Source organism: Puma concolor, chromosome B4 (genome assembly GCF_028749965.1).
Source record: "Puma concolor isolate L17-30 chromosome B4, mPumCon1.1.hap2, whole genome shotgun sequence".
Taxonomy (NCBI): Eukaryota; Metazoa; Chordata; class Mammalia; order Carnivora; family Felidae; genus Puma; species Puma concolor.
This window is the reverse complement of record NC_141673.1, coordinates 51362311-51377612: the sequence shown is the minus strand read 5'-3', so window position 1 is coordinate 51377612 and position 15302 is coordinate 51362311. Positions and strand designations below refer to the sequence as shown.

At 41.3% G+C, this 15302-nt stretch overlaps 1 pseudogene; it reads right to left on the bottom strand.

Moving 5' to 3' along the window:
* Window positions 1-337: 337 nt before the first annotated feature.
* LOC112863694 (large ribosomal subunit protein eL18 pseudogene) lies at window positions 338-897 on the bottom strand (annotated as a pseudogene).
* Window positions 898-15302: the final 14405 nt, after the last annotated feature.

The following is a 15302-nucleotide window of genomic DNA, read 5'->3' as shown; positions in this document are numbered from 1 at the left end:
AGAAATAAATTTTCTTATAGGTCAAGAAATAGGGTTTCTGGCTTCACTATGGGATGTAGGAAACAGGAAAGGACATCATGTCATACTTATGATAAAAAAAAAAGACTAGATAATTTACAAAAATCCAACTTTTATTGAATCTATCACAGAGCTGTGGTCCGAGGGCAAATAGTTAATTTAAGAAATGCAAACAAAGATGCCTCCAGGAAGAGCACCTACTTAGCTGCAGCAAACACCAGAGGCTATACAAGCTGGTAAGAAAAATTTGGCTAAAGTTGGGGGGGGGGGTTTAGCATCCAAAATCTTTTCAATAACAAGGCAGGATGTGAGGTTCATTTTAGTAGCCAAGGCTCGCCCTGAAGCCTCTGGGCCACTCCAACTTCTGGCCCTTGAATTACATGTAGGATTTGGTGTGGCTGTGCAGGGTTCCTGGGACCTTGCTGAAATACCTGTATAACTCTCAGCTCTTGCATGGACTAGAGAGCAAGATGGTGCCACAGTCCTTGGGGAAGTCTGGGGCCAACAGGTAAAAGGCAAGGATCTCGCCCCCAGCTTTGAGGATGCAGCTCTGGGCATGGCTGCTCACTTGCAGCACGTCCACCTTCAGTTTGGGCACCTCCTGACACACACATCATCAGTTCTAGTCCCTACAGCCACAGCTGTTTTGTCTTCCTTGCCAGGCAGCTTCATCTTACGGATCATCCAGGAGAGGGACAGAGGTGGCCGGCTGGTGCAATTCTTGAACAACTTCTTCAACACAACTTGGCTAATGGTAGAGTCGGTTCATCTGGCCAGAAACCCATACAACCTGACCAACGGTCTCAGGTAGATGCCCTGGTCCTTGGGCTCTTTGCACCAAACCTTTCAGTCTTTGTTGTGGCAAATGTCAACTTCCATACTGACACCTCCTGCTCTGCCAGTTTGGGAAAATTAAAAATTTTGCTGAAATTGTTAATGAACATTTAAAGGTCAAGTGTGAGAGTATATAGTATAAAGTTTAGAGTGAAAGCACAGAACTGCCGAGAGCCACAGAGATAGAGAAATTCACACCCCCCCCTACAGGGCCCTCTCACAGACCTCACTGAGTGTGCATGAAAAACTGGACATAGAATGAAAATCTGAAGAAGCATCTCTTATGGTACATCCTTGGAGAAAGAAAGAGCATCCACTGAGATGAAGGCATGAAGATCTTCCCATATCCTCTCATATGTCTCCTACAGAATAAAAGCCTTATCCCATTGGAGGAAGGGCATTAAACCCTGTTACCCTCAAGGTACAGATGAAGACACACTGCAGGTGAGAAAAGGAGCAGACAAAACCCTCTGGGGACAGGGAGGAATACATCTAGGCTCAGATCATTAGAGATTGCCAACTTCTGGGTGAGAAGAATCACTGCGAAGGCCCCACCTCTAAGACACAGAATGGAGCACCTATCTAAGACTGGGACTGAAACAGAACAATAAAACACACCTCCAGTCCATTCCCAACACCAGGCTAGCCAACTCAAGAAACAGGTAACCAGTCCTCAAAAGTATGGAGAGAGCCCTTTGTGAGGCACAGGCATAATGGGAAGACTTAAATCTGAGAGTGAAGAAGATATTAAGAAAAACCTTCTGGCAAACCACTCCTTACCCTAAACACAAGGTAATGCTAGAAGCTGAAGCTTGTGGTAGTGACTGTAAACATAGCAGGAAAATAACCCAAACCCACCCCTACTGTCTTGAACGATTTTCCACACATTAAAGGCCTAGCAAAATAAAAGGCATGCCCATTATCAACCTCAGTCTGTACTGTTCTACATAAGATGTACAGCTTTCAATCAACAATTGCAAGACATACAAAGCAGCAAATAAAAATAACACACTTCTAAGAGACAAAGCAATCAACAGAATCACGCTTAAACATGACAGAGATGTTGGAACTATCAACCGGTGATCTTAAGCATCCTAAAAAAAAATCCTTCAAGAAGAAATAAATAGCTTGACTAGTCCTGTATCTTTTAAAGATGTTGAATTTCTAATTTAAAGCCTTTCAGAAAAGAAAATTCCAGGCCCAGATGACTTCATTGTAAGTTCTACCAAATGTTTGAGAAAGAAATAATCACCACTTTGTACAAACTCTTCCAGAGTTTGTATATAGAAAAGGTGGGAACAATTCTCAATTTATTTAATTATGCCAGCATTATTCTGATGCCAAAATCAAAAAAAGATGCTATAATAAAAGTACAAAGCAATATCCATCTTGAACAAAGATGAAAAAAATCCTCAGCAAAAACTGAGCAAACAAGGAATAAAAGGGAACATCCAAAACTGACACAAGGCATCTACCAAAACCAACACCTTATGTCATACTTAAGAGTGAGAAACTGGATGTCCCACCTTCCTCAAGATTGAAACAATTCAAAGGTGTCCCTCCTACAATTCCTTTTCAACATCATACTAGAATTTTTAGCCAATGCAACAAGGCAAGAAAAAAAAATAAGACATATATATTGGAAAGGAATAAATAAGCTAGTTGAGAATCATATAAATGGCCTCAAATTTTACCATACTTGCAAATAAACAAGTTAACCTGCCCTGTTTTCATGGATGCTGGCAGAGGGCACAAGATTCTTGCATCATAGAAAAGTATTTCATTACTTATAGTGATAGCAATCACCAGACTATCAGTATTTTCTTGTGCTGATACTCTAACCCCAATTCCCACAGGGCAGTGTGAAAAGAGCCAGATGATATCTGCAAATGGTTAGGGAATCCAAATATTGTATATTGGCTGTCACTGATTATAAGGGACTGGGGTTGAGGGTAGAATCTGACTACCAAGAGGCACAGAAAATATTTTGGTGTGATGGAACTATTGTATATTTTTAATATGGTGGTAGTTATGTGACTATGCATTTGACATAACTCATAGAACTTTCTACTAAAGAGGGTGAATTTTACTATACCTAAACTATACTATTTTTAATGAAAAAATTATGGTGAGAGATACAGATAAAAATGTTATCTAAGAAAATTTTATCTAAAAAAGTCAAATAAGTTTTTCATTATTTTACCTTAATGGTTATCATTTTATACATTGTTTCAGTTTTGATTCTCTGTTTTGGATTTCATAATTATTTGATTTTTGTATGTGAAAACTGTTTTTGTATTATACCTATGTAATTATTTTTAGATATAAATTAATAGAAACTTGGTTTAAAATGTTACTAATATACTACCTTGAATTCATGAACATTTTCTTTTTTTTTAATTTTTAATTTTTTTAAAAGTTTATTTTGAGAGAAAGAGAAAGTGCAAGTGGCAGAGAGAGAGACAAAAAATCCCAAGCAGGCTCCACTCCGTCAGCACAGAGCCTGATTTGAGGCTCAAACCCACAAACCATGAGATCATGACCTGAGCTAAAGTTGGACATTTAACTGACTGAGCCACCCAGGTGCCCCCATGAGCGTTTTCAATTAACAACTTTATAAGCACCATTAAAGCTGTTCCCACAACTCTATGAAGAAGAGAGTAAAATGTAATCATGAGCCACAGAAGTTAAACAACTTTCCAAGGCTCATGCTACATTGACCAGATCAGTCCAACTAAAGTCAGTCGCCTTGAGTCTTGTGTGCTACACTCCTATTGTTGGATTAACTGGATCTGGCTACTGTTCAAGGTCAAAAATACATAACACCAAACTTCCAGGCTAGAGGAGAAATCAGAGGTTGGAGCAAGATTACCAGGCCAGAGGTAGATGTACCAAGATGGAGATCTGAGATAAAGTAGACAGGTCAACATGAAGCAAGGAAGGCCAAAAGCTTTGGGAGTTTGGCCACCTTTTTAAGCCATAGTGGGACAAATCAGAGGTATAGGGGACATCCTGAGAAAATTCAACCCTTTAGGCTCTGGATGAAAAAGGATGGGGTCAGGAAAGCCAGTTGCCAGGTGAGAGGAGAGGGTCTAAGGCTGAATAACCAATTCAATGTGGGCAGTCTTGTAACCTTTCTGATCCCACTTCACAGATTAACTCTTGCGTGCTCCATTCTCCCAGCTCCCCTACAAGGTCCACAACTGATCAGTAAACTCACAAACTGCTGATTTTGTGGAATAAATAGCCAAGCCAATTGACTAAATTGAAGATGTCAGCAATTTGTCAGATGTTTTGGTGTCTTTTAGACAGAACCTTCGCATCATCACTTCACTTCATGTTTCCAAATATGATCTTCTATTTAAAAGGAAACAAAGAATAGCAGAAAGAACACATATTTTGTTTTGTTTTGAGAGAGAAAGTGAGCAGGGGAGAAGCGGAGGGAAAGAGAGAGAGAATCTTGAGCAGGCTCCATATTCAGCCTGACCCGGGGCTCGATCCCATGACCTGAGCTGCGATCAAGGGTCAGATGCTCACCCAACTGAGCCACCCTGGCACCCCAAGAAAGAACATATATTTTGGAGTCAAGCAGACTTGAAGCCATTCCTGCTGGGCCAATGCTGCTTGTTGCTGTCTGGCTTTTGCAAATAATTCTTGCCTGCTGTCTCAATAACTCTTCTTCAGGAGTGCCAACGTTTTCCAAACAAGAGCTGGTCTTTCTTCTTTTCAATGCTACAGTCTTGCATTCTTGTAAGACTTCTTTTACTTGACTGATACAAGAGCCAGAGCCCCAACTTTCTAGTGCTTGTATGACATGCTCAGGTGAGATGGTCTTCTTTTCAGATTTGTTGCAAATCTCATTGGCTTCAGAAGACACGAGGTGAATGAATTCAGTGCAGTAGATCACCACCAGATCCCGGGCATCGTTGGCCACCAGACTTGGGGAGAGTCTCTTTGATCATCTTATTGATAGCAGCTCTAGGTATCGTGAGAGCATCCTCATTGCCAGATGAGGAAGCCATCGTATCTCCCTCCCTGGCACGCCCCTGGACTTTTAACCCCCCACCCCACCCCACTACCACCACGCTCTGGTCCACTATTCCATTTTTCAAAGGCTGCCCTCAAAGTGTGATCCCAGGAGCTCGAAGAGGATGAAGAAAATGAGGGGAGTGGGGGAAGAGCTGGTTCATGAAGGTGGGGAGCACCCGTGTGGGGGAGATTTAGGGCGAGAAGTTCTGGGGGGGGCTAAAGAGAATGGGGACAGGACTGCCCAACGTGAGAGAGGAGAAAGCAAAGGTGGTCCAGAAATTTGAGCACTGGGGAACCACCTTTGTGTCTCCTCAGAGGAGCGGGTGCTGTCGCCTAACCTGTCCCCAACACGCCAGAGGAGAGGCAAGATCTAGGGGCCCTGGCCTCACCTAGGTACCAGGCGGACACCCAGCGGGCTTGGCTCTAAGGAGCCAGAGCGCCACCTGCAGCTGCCCGCGCCTCTGCCTTTACCACTGGTGTTTCTAGGCATATGACCAGACGTTAAAAATCTGATTCTGTGTTCCCATGTGTAACAGGTAAACAACACCTGTGGAATTGCGGTGAGAAATAAATCAAATGGTGCTTGTAAGCTACCTAACACATAGAAGGCATTCAGTGATCAGTAATAATAATAATGGCCATTTTTAAACTATTTCCTGTTCAAGTTAAGTTTGAACGTTCCATACATAATCCATCTAGTTCATTCCAGAATATTCGCGGGCATGCCAAACACTTTTCCAGGTACACAGAATTTGACAAGGAGTCGTCCTCCCGGAACTGGCATTCTTTGGGGGGTTTGCATATTATATGCCACCCACATGGCGAGAGATGGTTCTCCCACTGAGCCCAGAGTAGAACTCCTTACCACCCTGAAGCTCCACCATCAATGACTAAGGCCACTGATTCAGATCCATTGAGAGAATGGTTTGTAGATTTCCCAAGCAACTTCTGCATCAGCATAATGTCCTGCTAAAGAACATGGATCAGTTTTGCATAATGGGTATCTCCTGAGAACAGAACTTAAATTTTTCAGACTCCCTCATACAGACACAGCAGTAACATCATTAGTATTTCAGAGTGATATTACGCCACAGGAGTCACAGACCCAAATGCCACCTGAAGACCATGGGTAAATGATCCAAGAAGCCCAGTGTCATGGTTAAAAGTGGAGAAAATTCTTTAAAAAATTAAACAGTCCCTACGAAATGTGCAGCCGCTACTATTTCCAGTTGGTGTTGCTGGAGAAAACGCCAGTGTTGCTAGAGCTGAAGCTGAAATCTGAATCTTAACATGAAATTAAGCGGTTGTCCAAATAAAATCCCTCATCAGTACTGATTCAGCATAGGACACATCAGTTTGCAACTCCTGTAGAGCTCTAGAAGACTCCATTTTTAAAAAGTTATAGCATAGGGGCACCTGGGTGGCTCAGTTGGTGAAGCGTCTGGCTTCGGCTCAGGTCACGATCTCGTGGTCCGTGAGTTCGAGCCCCGCGTCGGGCTCTGTGCTGACAGCTCAGAGCCTGGAGCCGGCTTCGGACTCTGTGTCTCCCTCCCTCTCTCTCTCTCTCTGCCCCTCCCCCATTCACACTCTGCCTCTCAAAGATGAATAAATGTTAGAAAAAAATTGAAAATAATTTAAAAAATAAAAAAAAATAAAAAGCTATAGCACAAACGATCTCTAAACCTTTCCCACATTTTATACTGAAAGACGTCTTCAGAATTGCAAAATGCCAAATGGCAAAGATTTCTAATTTTGTTTGTTTGTTTTATCTGAAACCACAATTGTTATCCAACATCCAACAACGTGGAGCTCAACTGGTAGATCCCATCATTTGTGGAGAAGCAACAATTAGGCTGGAGTAATGATGGATTAGAGGACATCTCACCCTGACATCTTCCAGCCTACTCTTGCCCTAGCATTAAGACATGCGGGGACTTGTTTGTAGTCGCGGATTTTGTATTCTCTCTTGACGGGGCTGCAGTGAGAAAGCACATCTGTGAAGTGTTTGCCAGCATGTCAAGAGTAACAGGAACTCTTGAAGCCATTTCAAACGTCATGCCAATCCTTGTGCATAACATCTTTAAAAAGATTGTTGCTTTAGAGATCTTAATATTTCAAAAAAGAAAAAAAAAAAAAACCCCGAAACGCAATCCTTTTAGCCACTTAAAAGTGGAGTTTTTTTTTTTTTTTTTCACGAAGCCAAGTTGAACTTTTTAAACTTCTTTTTACCAAGCAAGCCTTTTTGGTGGTGAGCAAATAAATTAGCATGTGGGTCCTAAGTGCTCTTAAAATCGTTTTGCTATAGATCTGTCCACTGTTTATAATACTTGAATAAAGCTAAAAGTAAAGAAAGCCATTCTCTGAAGGTTTATGAGCATTTTTCCATGAAGCAGAAGTCAAACAGAAGATCAAAGGCATCTAACAAAATGCTTCAAACTCGGGATAGGGTGGGCTGAAGCCTGGCGAAAAGAAACCAACCTCTCCAGATAGTTTGGAAGATATGTCTTGTTCTTTCAAAATAAAACGAAACTAAAACAGGATAGTCCAAGTGTATCAAACTGACATTTCTGAACCATGTTGTTAAAAGTATCAGTCTTTGATATTTTAGCCATAGAATCAAAGGCATTTTAAAAGAGGTTAGACAACTGTTTTACCAAGTGGCAAATATGAACAAAATCAGGTGAATTTCTTCTCTCTTCCTAACGGCCATTCCTCTCTGGGCTTCTCTGGGTCTTTTGGGAAAGACTCGACCAGGTTCACCAAGGATTAATGTACAGTCTTGAATTATCTTGAGCAGTATAGCGCATCCTATATATTTTGGTACTGATTAATTGATGCTTCAGCTTTTGATATGAGACTAGTTCACATACCTACAAACCATTCATTTTAAAATAGAAAAATGAAGCAAAAGAATATAAAATGAATATAGTTGCTGAAAAGGCATGAATCTATCCAGCCTTGATTAAACCCTCAATAAATCTGCTTCTAATCATCCACTGGTATTTAAATATATGGCAACTACACTATTAAATTTACTTCTCCTTATTTAATGACAGTTATTCTAAATTTAATGACAGTTGTTTAAAATGTATATCCATAGATTATTAACAGCATTTTAACAAGATTTGCAAACCAAGGAACACAAGCATGAATCCATCAGATGTCAATAAATCAATTACTATTTGCTTCAAATTGTTAATTTGAAGCATATACAAGTGAAAATGCTTTGAAAACATTTCACTGAAAATTAATTTGCTGGGGTGGGGGAGGGGAATGCATCTGTGGACTGCAAGTACCATTTCAGCATAAAATTAAGGATATATAACTTTAAAATACATTTATTTTGCATGAAAATATGCATTTGGTGAAGCACATTAAATTTTCTTGTATGGGAGTTGATTTTAACCAGAATACCATTTCAACATTATAAGTCAACTGGTTTTCATTTTTCTGTTGCCAATTAAATACGTGCTAAAAATGTTACATACTATTTTATTCTGGGGATTCACAACCAGGCTTATACAAAACATTCCTTTATGTTGAATATAAGAAAAACCTTTTTTCAAGTTATGGTGACCACCGAGTCACCATCCCTCAAGCACAACAAAGTCCTTAATCCAAATAATTCTGTTTCCGCCTGCTGGCCAAATTTGCTTCCTGTCAGAAGGACTCCGGCTGCCGTATCTTTCTGCTGAGGATGAATGATCCAGGCCATTCTTGCACGGCCTTGCCCTTCCAGTTGTCCTCTTCCACATCACTGGGGCATTTACGGGGATCAGAAGCGTAGACTGGCAAGTTCGTGTGACGTAAGAGCCCTAACCTATAAAGCACATCAGTAGACACTTCATAGCATGTGCCGTTTATTAGAGTTTCCATTAAAAGTATTATGTTTCCATACTTTACAACCATAAAAGAGTAAATAATTTCAAAGGATTTCTTGATAGGAGACTTCTGTTTTAAATGGAACTTGGAAATATCTGGGAAATCACTGGAATAAATGTACTTAATAGACCCAATGCTGTGAAGTTCTTTTTAACTGTTTTCTTAAGCACATAAAAGATATACCATTTCCTCCAACATTTTTTGAAATAGGTTTTGGTTTGGAGTTTTTCTCCGTAACATTTGACTTATAAATATTTCTTACAATGCTTCCATTGTTTGTTGTTTCTCTCTCTCTCTCTCTCTCTTTTTCTTTCTTTTTCTTTCTTCTAGCACTGAGACTTCATAACACCAACAGATTCTGCTCCACTTCATTGCTGTAACCTATAGGATAAGTTAGAACTTAAAACCAGAAAACATTACATGCCCCTCAAGAAAGCCTACTGTGCCACTTGAGAAGTTGGCACATGTATACTAAATGCCCCGTTGAGATATTTCCTTTTTTAGAGAAAACAAATTCCATCCATGGCACTAAGCAAATACTTCATCAGTCCGGGCTATCTAGGAAGCCAATGCACCATCCACTGCATGGAAAAGATTAGGTTGGCTTCAGAATACAACTATTTTTTTAAAAAAATATTGCTAACACCAAACATCTGAAGAAGAGTTAAGTAGTCCATAAGATATCAACATGTTCGTATCCAGTTGGAATCACCTAGATGGGCTATGTCTAGGTTCCTCTTCTCTGGGAAACTCTGTGAACTTCTGTCTGATTTTGTCAGTGTCGACGTAGCGTTGTGTCGACATAGCGACTTTCTTTTTTTGCAGGATAATTATTTAAAGGATGAAATGAGATGTTTCTGAGCACCAGAAACCCTAGTCATCAGAGCCAAGCTGATGAGTAGATAATACCCATGGCGAAGAGCATTTGATCATCTCCTTGTACAAATTAGAGGTCTCAAAAAGGTGGAGATTCACTTTTCAAACCAAAAGTTTTAAACCTTCAGCAACAACCCTTGAAACTAAGGAAAAAGAGTGAGCATAATGTCATCAGGTGAGCTCCCTAGGCTTGGTGAAGAGGGCACCAGGAATTGATGGTAGCAACTACCACACTTGGATGCATTCCAGGCGCTACGCTGAATTCTTGACTCACATCATTTCGTTTCATTCTGGCCATCCCTCCTCGTCTTCATTTTACCGGAGAAATTGAGGCCCAGAGAGATTTAGTAACTTGCCCAAGCTCACGGAGTTAGTCGTATTGCTAGATTTTAACCCACGTCTGGCCGAATCCCAAGCTTATGCCATTCACTGCCATGCCAGTATCTCCCTTGCTTCACGATTAGGTAGGGCCAGAGGATAGAAGCCCGAGGCAGACCTAAAGAGAAGCTGGATTCTTTGGAGGTGAGAATATGGTGAAGTGAAGAAGGAAGTCACCCAACAGCTGTTTACAGGACCGAGGCCTCCTCCTAGCAGAGAATGTCTGGCTGGCGAGGGAGAATAAAGGAGAGAGGCATGGACGGCCTTCTGGATCTGAGCCCAAGTCTTAATTTCTGTACTCTGTCTACTGGGAGATGACTAACAGCTATATGTGTCCCTCTCGTGCTGGGCCCGGCCTGCATATCTGGGTGGTGGAAAGCTGGGGGATTCACCTAGCTAGAGTCAGCAAAGAAAGAGGAATAAAGGTGGGGAATGACAACCCAAGGCATATCTTCAGATGATCAAGGCCTTGTCCTTCCCATCAAAGTCATGCAGTCTGAATGAGGACACTCTCTGGGAAAAGCTGGGAAATGGAGCAGGAGAAGAGGAATTCAAGGCAATTAATCGCCTCGCCTGCCAAGGAAATGCAGTTCAGAAACCAAAGGGAAAGACAGGGCTCGATTCCACAAAGCACTCAATCTTCTGAAAGAAACAGCATAAATAGAGTCATATATGCCAATGAGGGTTTCTAAATGTTTAAACTAGCCCGTAACACCACCCAGATGGAGAAACTAATGCTTGCGGAAGTTAATGATTTGTACCGTAGTCACACAGTGAGTTGGAGATAGAGCAGATGTGAACCCCCAATCTCTTGACTCCCAGATCTGCACATAAACCTTCAAAAATACAAAGCCTCTAGCCCTGAAATGTGCCCAGCCCTTTGTCTACTGTGTGGTCCCCTGTCAACCTCAACATTGCACTACACAGAAGGGATTTCTTTCCCCTTACGCACTTTGCGAGTCTTGGTGAGCTGGGTCTCCGTGCTTTCTTTTTTTATCCTTGCATCCACTTGACAAATATTTATTGAGTCCTCACTACACGCCAGGCACTGTTCTAGACGCTGGGAATGTTTGGTGAACAAGACAAAGACCTTGTTCTCCTGGAGTGCAGATTCTAGGAGGGGCAGACCAACCGTGAACAACGAACACCCAAATAGGAAAATACCAAAGCATGCAAATGCCATGGAAAATAAAGCAGCATGATAACATGGAAAGTGACTGCAGGAAACACCTTTGATGGAGCAGTCGGAGAAGGTCTCTTAGGCGGGAAGGCTTTTGAGGTGAAGCCTGTATGCCAAGAAAAGCCAGCCAAGTGAAGATTGGAGGAAAGCAGATTTCTCCACCCAAACACACGCCTGTAGACTTCCCCAGTGATGCTTTCTTTAACCTGCTTTCTTTTTTCCACCCAAGATAACTTTTCAAATTGCAAGGGAGTGAAAGTGTCATCCTACTAAGAAAAGGGCAAAATATTCTGAATTAGTTTTGATACTTTGACTATTATTAATATTGATTTGCATCCATATGGAATTCCTTACACATTTCACAACAGATTAAGACACAGCAGTGTCTTATATCAGAGAGGTTCATATACAAAGAAATTGGAAGTTTCCTAGAAGAGCTCAATGGCATGACAAACGTCACATCCAGATTATCCTCAAATTCATTTGCACAGCAGATCCTACTCTCTATGGTTTACCGTTGTCACCATCTCTTCCCATTTTATTGTAGGACCCTCCTAGCTGGTCTCCCAGCTTCTCAGCAACCAAGGTGATTTTTTTCAGAAACAAAGTCTGAGCATGTCTCTCCACGGCTTACCTGCGTCTGACTTACAACTATCTGCAACTGTAGATGGTCATGGACTGAATCATGCTGCCCCCAAACTCTCATTTTGAAGCTCTAACTCCCAATGAGACTGTATTAGAAGATAGGGTCTTCAAGGAGATAATTAAAGTTAAATGAGGTCAGAAAGGTGGGACCCTGATCCAATAGGACTAATGTCCTTAGAAGAAGAGACAGAAATCAGGGGGGCCTGGGCAACTCAGTCGGTTACGCATCTGACTTTGGCTGATGTCATGATCTCACCATTCCTGAGTTTGAGCCCCACATCGGGCTCTGTGCTGACAGCTTGGAGCCCGGAGACTGCTTCAGATTCTGTATCTCCCTCTCTCTCTGTCCCATTCCCGCTCACTCCCTATCTCTTAAAATAATAAATAAAACATTTTTAAAAAGTTAAAAAAAAAAAAAGAAGAGACAGAAACCAGATCTCTCTCTCTCTCTCTCTCTCTCTCCCTTCCGCCTCTCTCTGCCCCCTCCCAACACCCTAAGCATTCACAGAGGAAAAGCTATGTGAAGTTATGGTGAGGCCATCCCTGAACACCCAGGAAGAGAGGTCTCACCAGAAACCAACTGTGACGACACCTTGATCTTGGACTTCCAGCAGCCCAAATGTCCATCAATGGATGAATGGATAAAGAAGATGTGGTATGTATGTACAATGGAAGACTACTTAGCCACAAAAAAGAATGAAATCTTGCCATTTGCGATAATGTGAGAAATTTTCTGTGAGAAAATTTCTGTTGTTTCAGCCACCAGCCTCTGCGATCGTGTTATGGTAGCCCAAGCTCACTGCGGCATGGATATTCATCATCTGCTCACCTCACTTCCCTCCTCATCTCCTGTAGACCTCCCTTCTCCCATTTCATCCCGGCCATGTGGGTATCCTCCTTGTTCCTTGTACATGAACCCCCCCCCCCGCCCCGCCAAACATCCACATGGCTTTCTCCTCCTCCTCCTTTAGGGTTTTGCTCAAATGTCTCTTCACAATGAGACCTTCTCTGACCACCTTCATTTAAACTTATAAAATTACCCTTCCCTCATGGTTCATTGCATTTCCCTGCTTCACTTACCCTCAGAGACTCATCACTTGCCAATATGATAGATAACGGACATATTTATAATGGTGTATTGCCTCTTTCTTCACATTGTTGGGTAAGCTCCATGAGGATAGGGATGGCTAGCTGTTTTGTATGCTGCAAGATGGGGATAGAATGGGGAGTGTGTGGGCATGAGAGAGAGGAGAGAGAAAGAGACAGAAAGAGGCAGAGAGAGAGAGAGAGAGAGAGAGAGAGGATCATCAGTCGGATCAAGATTGTGCCTCTTGGGGAAATTCTATTGAGTTCTTTGACCAAGCTCCCTAGATATTGACTTACACATACTAATAAAATAAAATAACAAAAAATAATTTAAAGAGTTCAAAATGCAATGAAGACTGGGCACAACTACTTACTGCCCAGTGCCCGGCAGACAGCTTCATACAAAACAGATCTTCAGCGATTACTTTTTGAACTGAATAGCTATTGTTACCATGACCATCATCTCCGTAATCTAGTGACCCCCCCCCCCCTGCAATGGCTATTGTCTGATTATGGAAAAGGTTTTCCTCATCTGAAACTTACGTGCTTCCGTTGGCTAGAATAACGCCTGACTTGTAGTGGACGCTCAGTAAATATTCGTGGCGGTGATTGACCGAATTCTAACAGCGGAAAATCTAAACCTCTTCTGCGTAGCCCATTGTAAAGTATCTCACAATTCCTTTCGGTGACTGACCTTTCCTTATTCTGCTTGGCTCCAACCATAGTGTTCAAACCAGCCCACATGCCAAAGATACTATGTTTTTCTCTTTGGGACTAAGAAAACTCAGAGTTTCTTCCTTGGTAGGAAGGGAAAATGTTGCCACAACAGGCACTAACAGCGTTTAATAGCATCATTTCACAAATTGTGCAAGACACGGAAAGTATGTTCGCCAAAACTTTGTTCTAAAACTTAACTTTTTTTTTAAAGTAGGCTTCCACACCCAGCCTGTAGCCCAAAGTGGGGCTTGAACTCACGCCTCTGGGATCAAGACCTGAGCTGAGATCAAGAGTCAGACACTTAACTGACTGAGCCACTCAGGCACCCCTAAAACTTAACTTTTTAAGTTTTTTTTTAAGTTTTTTGAGATTTTTCATTTAATTTTATTTTTTGGATTTTCTTTTTTGCCCCCAGCTTTATGTGGTGAGCTAGTCTTAAAATTTCTAATTCCAGTACAGTCAACATACAGTGGTATATTCGTTTCTGGTATACAATATAGTGATTCCGCAGTTCTATACGTAGCTCAGTGCTCATCAAGATAAGTGTATTCTCAATCCCCTTCACCTACTTCGCCCACCCCCCACCCACCTCCCCTCTGGTAACCATTAGTTCTCTATAGTTAAGTGTCCGGTTTTTGGTTTGTCTCCCTTTTTCTTTGTTCATTTGTTTTGTTTCTTAAATTCCACATATGAATGAAATCATACGGCATTTATCTTTCTCTGACTGACTCATTTCACTTAGCCCAATACTCTCTAGCTCCATCCCGTGACGACACCTTGATCTTGGACTTCCAGCAGCCCAAATGTCCATCAATGGATGAATGGATAAAGAAGATGTGGTATATATACCACATCCCATGTTGTTGCAAATGGCAAGATTTCATTCTTTTTTGTGGCTAAGTAGTCTTCCATTGTATAAACATACCACATCTTCTTTATCCATTCATCCCTTGATGGACATTTGGGCTGCTTCCATACTTTAGCTATTGTAAATAATCTGCAGTAACCATAATGGTACATATATTTTTTTCAACTTAATGTTTCCATATTCTTTGGGTAAATACTCAGTAGTGGAATTACGGGATCATATGGTAATTCTATTTTTAATTTTTTCAGGAACCTCCATACTGTTTTCCACAGTGACTCTATCAGTTTGCATTCCTACCAACAGTGCACAAGGTTCCTTTTTTTTTTCACATCTTCGCCAACACTTGCTGTTTCTCGTGTTTCTTTGTGTTTTCTTGTGTTTGTGATTTTAGCCTTCTGACAAGCATAAGGTGATATCTCAGTATAGTTTTCATTTGCATTTTCCTGGTGGTGAGTAATGTTGAGCATCTTTTCATGTGTTTGTTGGCCATCTGCATGTCTTCTTTGGAGAAATGTCTGTTCATGTCTTCTGTCCATTTTTTAACTGGAGTATTTGGGGCTTTTTGGTATTGAGTTGTGTTAAGTTCTTTATATATTTTGGAAAGTGAAACTATTTTCTAATGCAATCGAGATTACTGAGTTAAATAGCAACAAGAAGATTGAGAAAGAGTTTGTGTAAAAAAAAAGAAAAAAACCTATATGCAAATAATCATCCCCTACTTAATCCTGAGGATTGGGGAAATGTTTCCTTTTTGTTATTGTTGTTGGCTTATTTTGTTGTTGCTGCTAT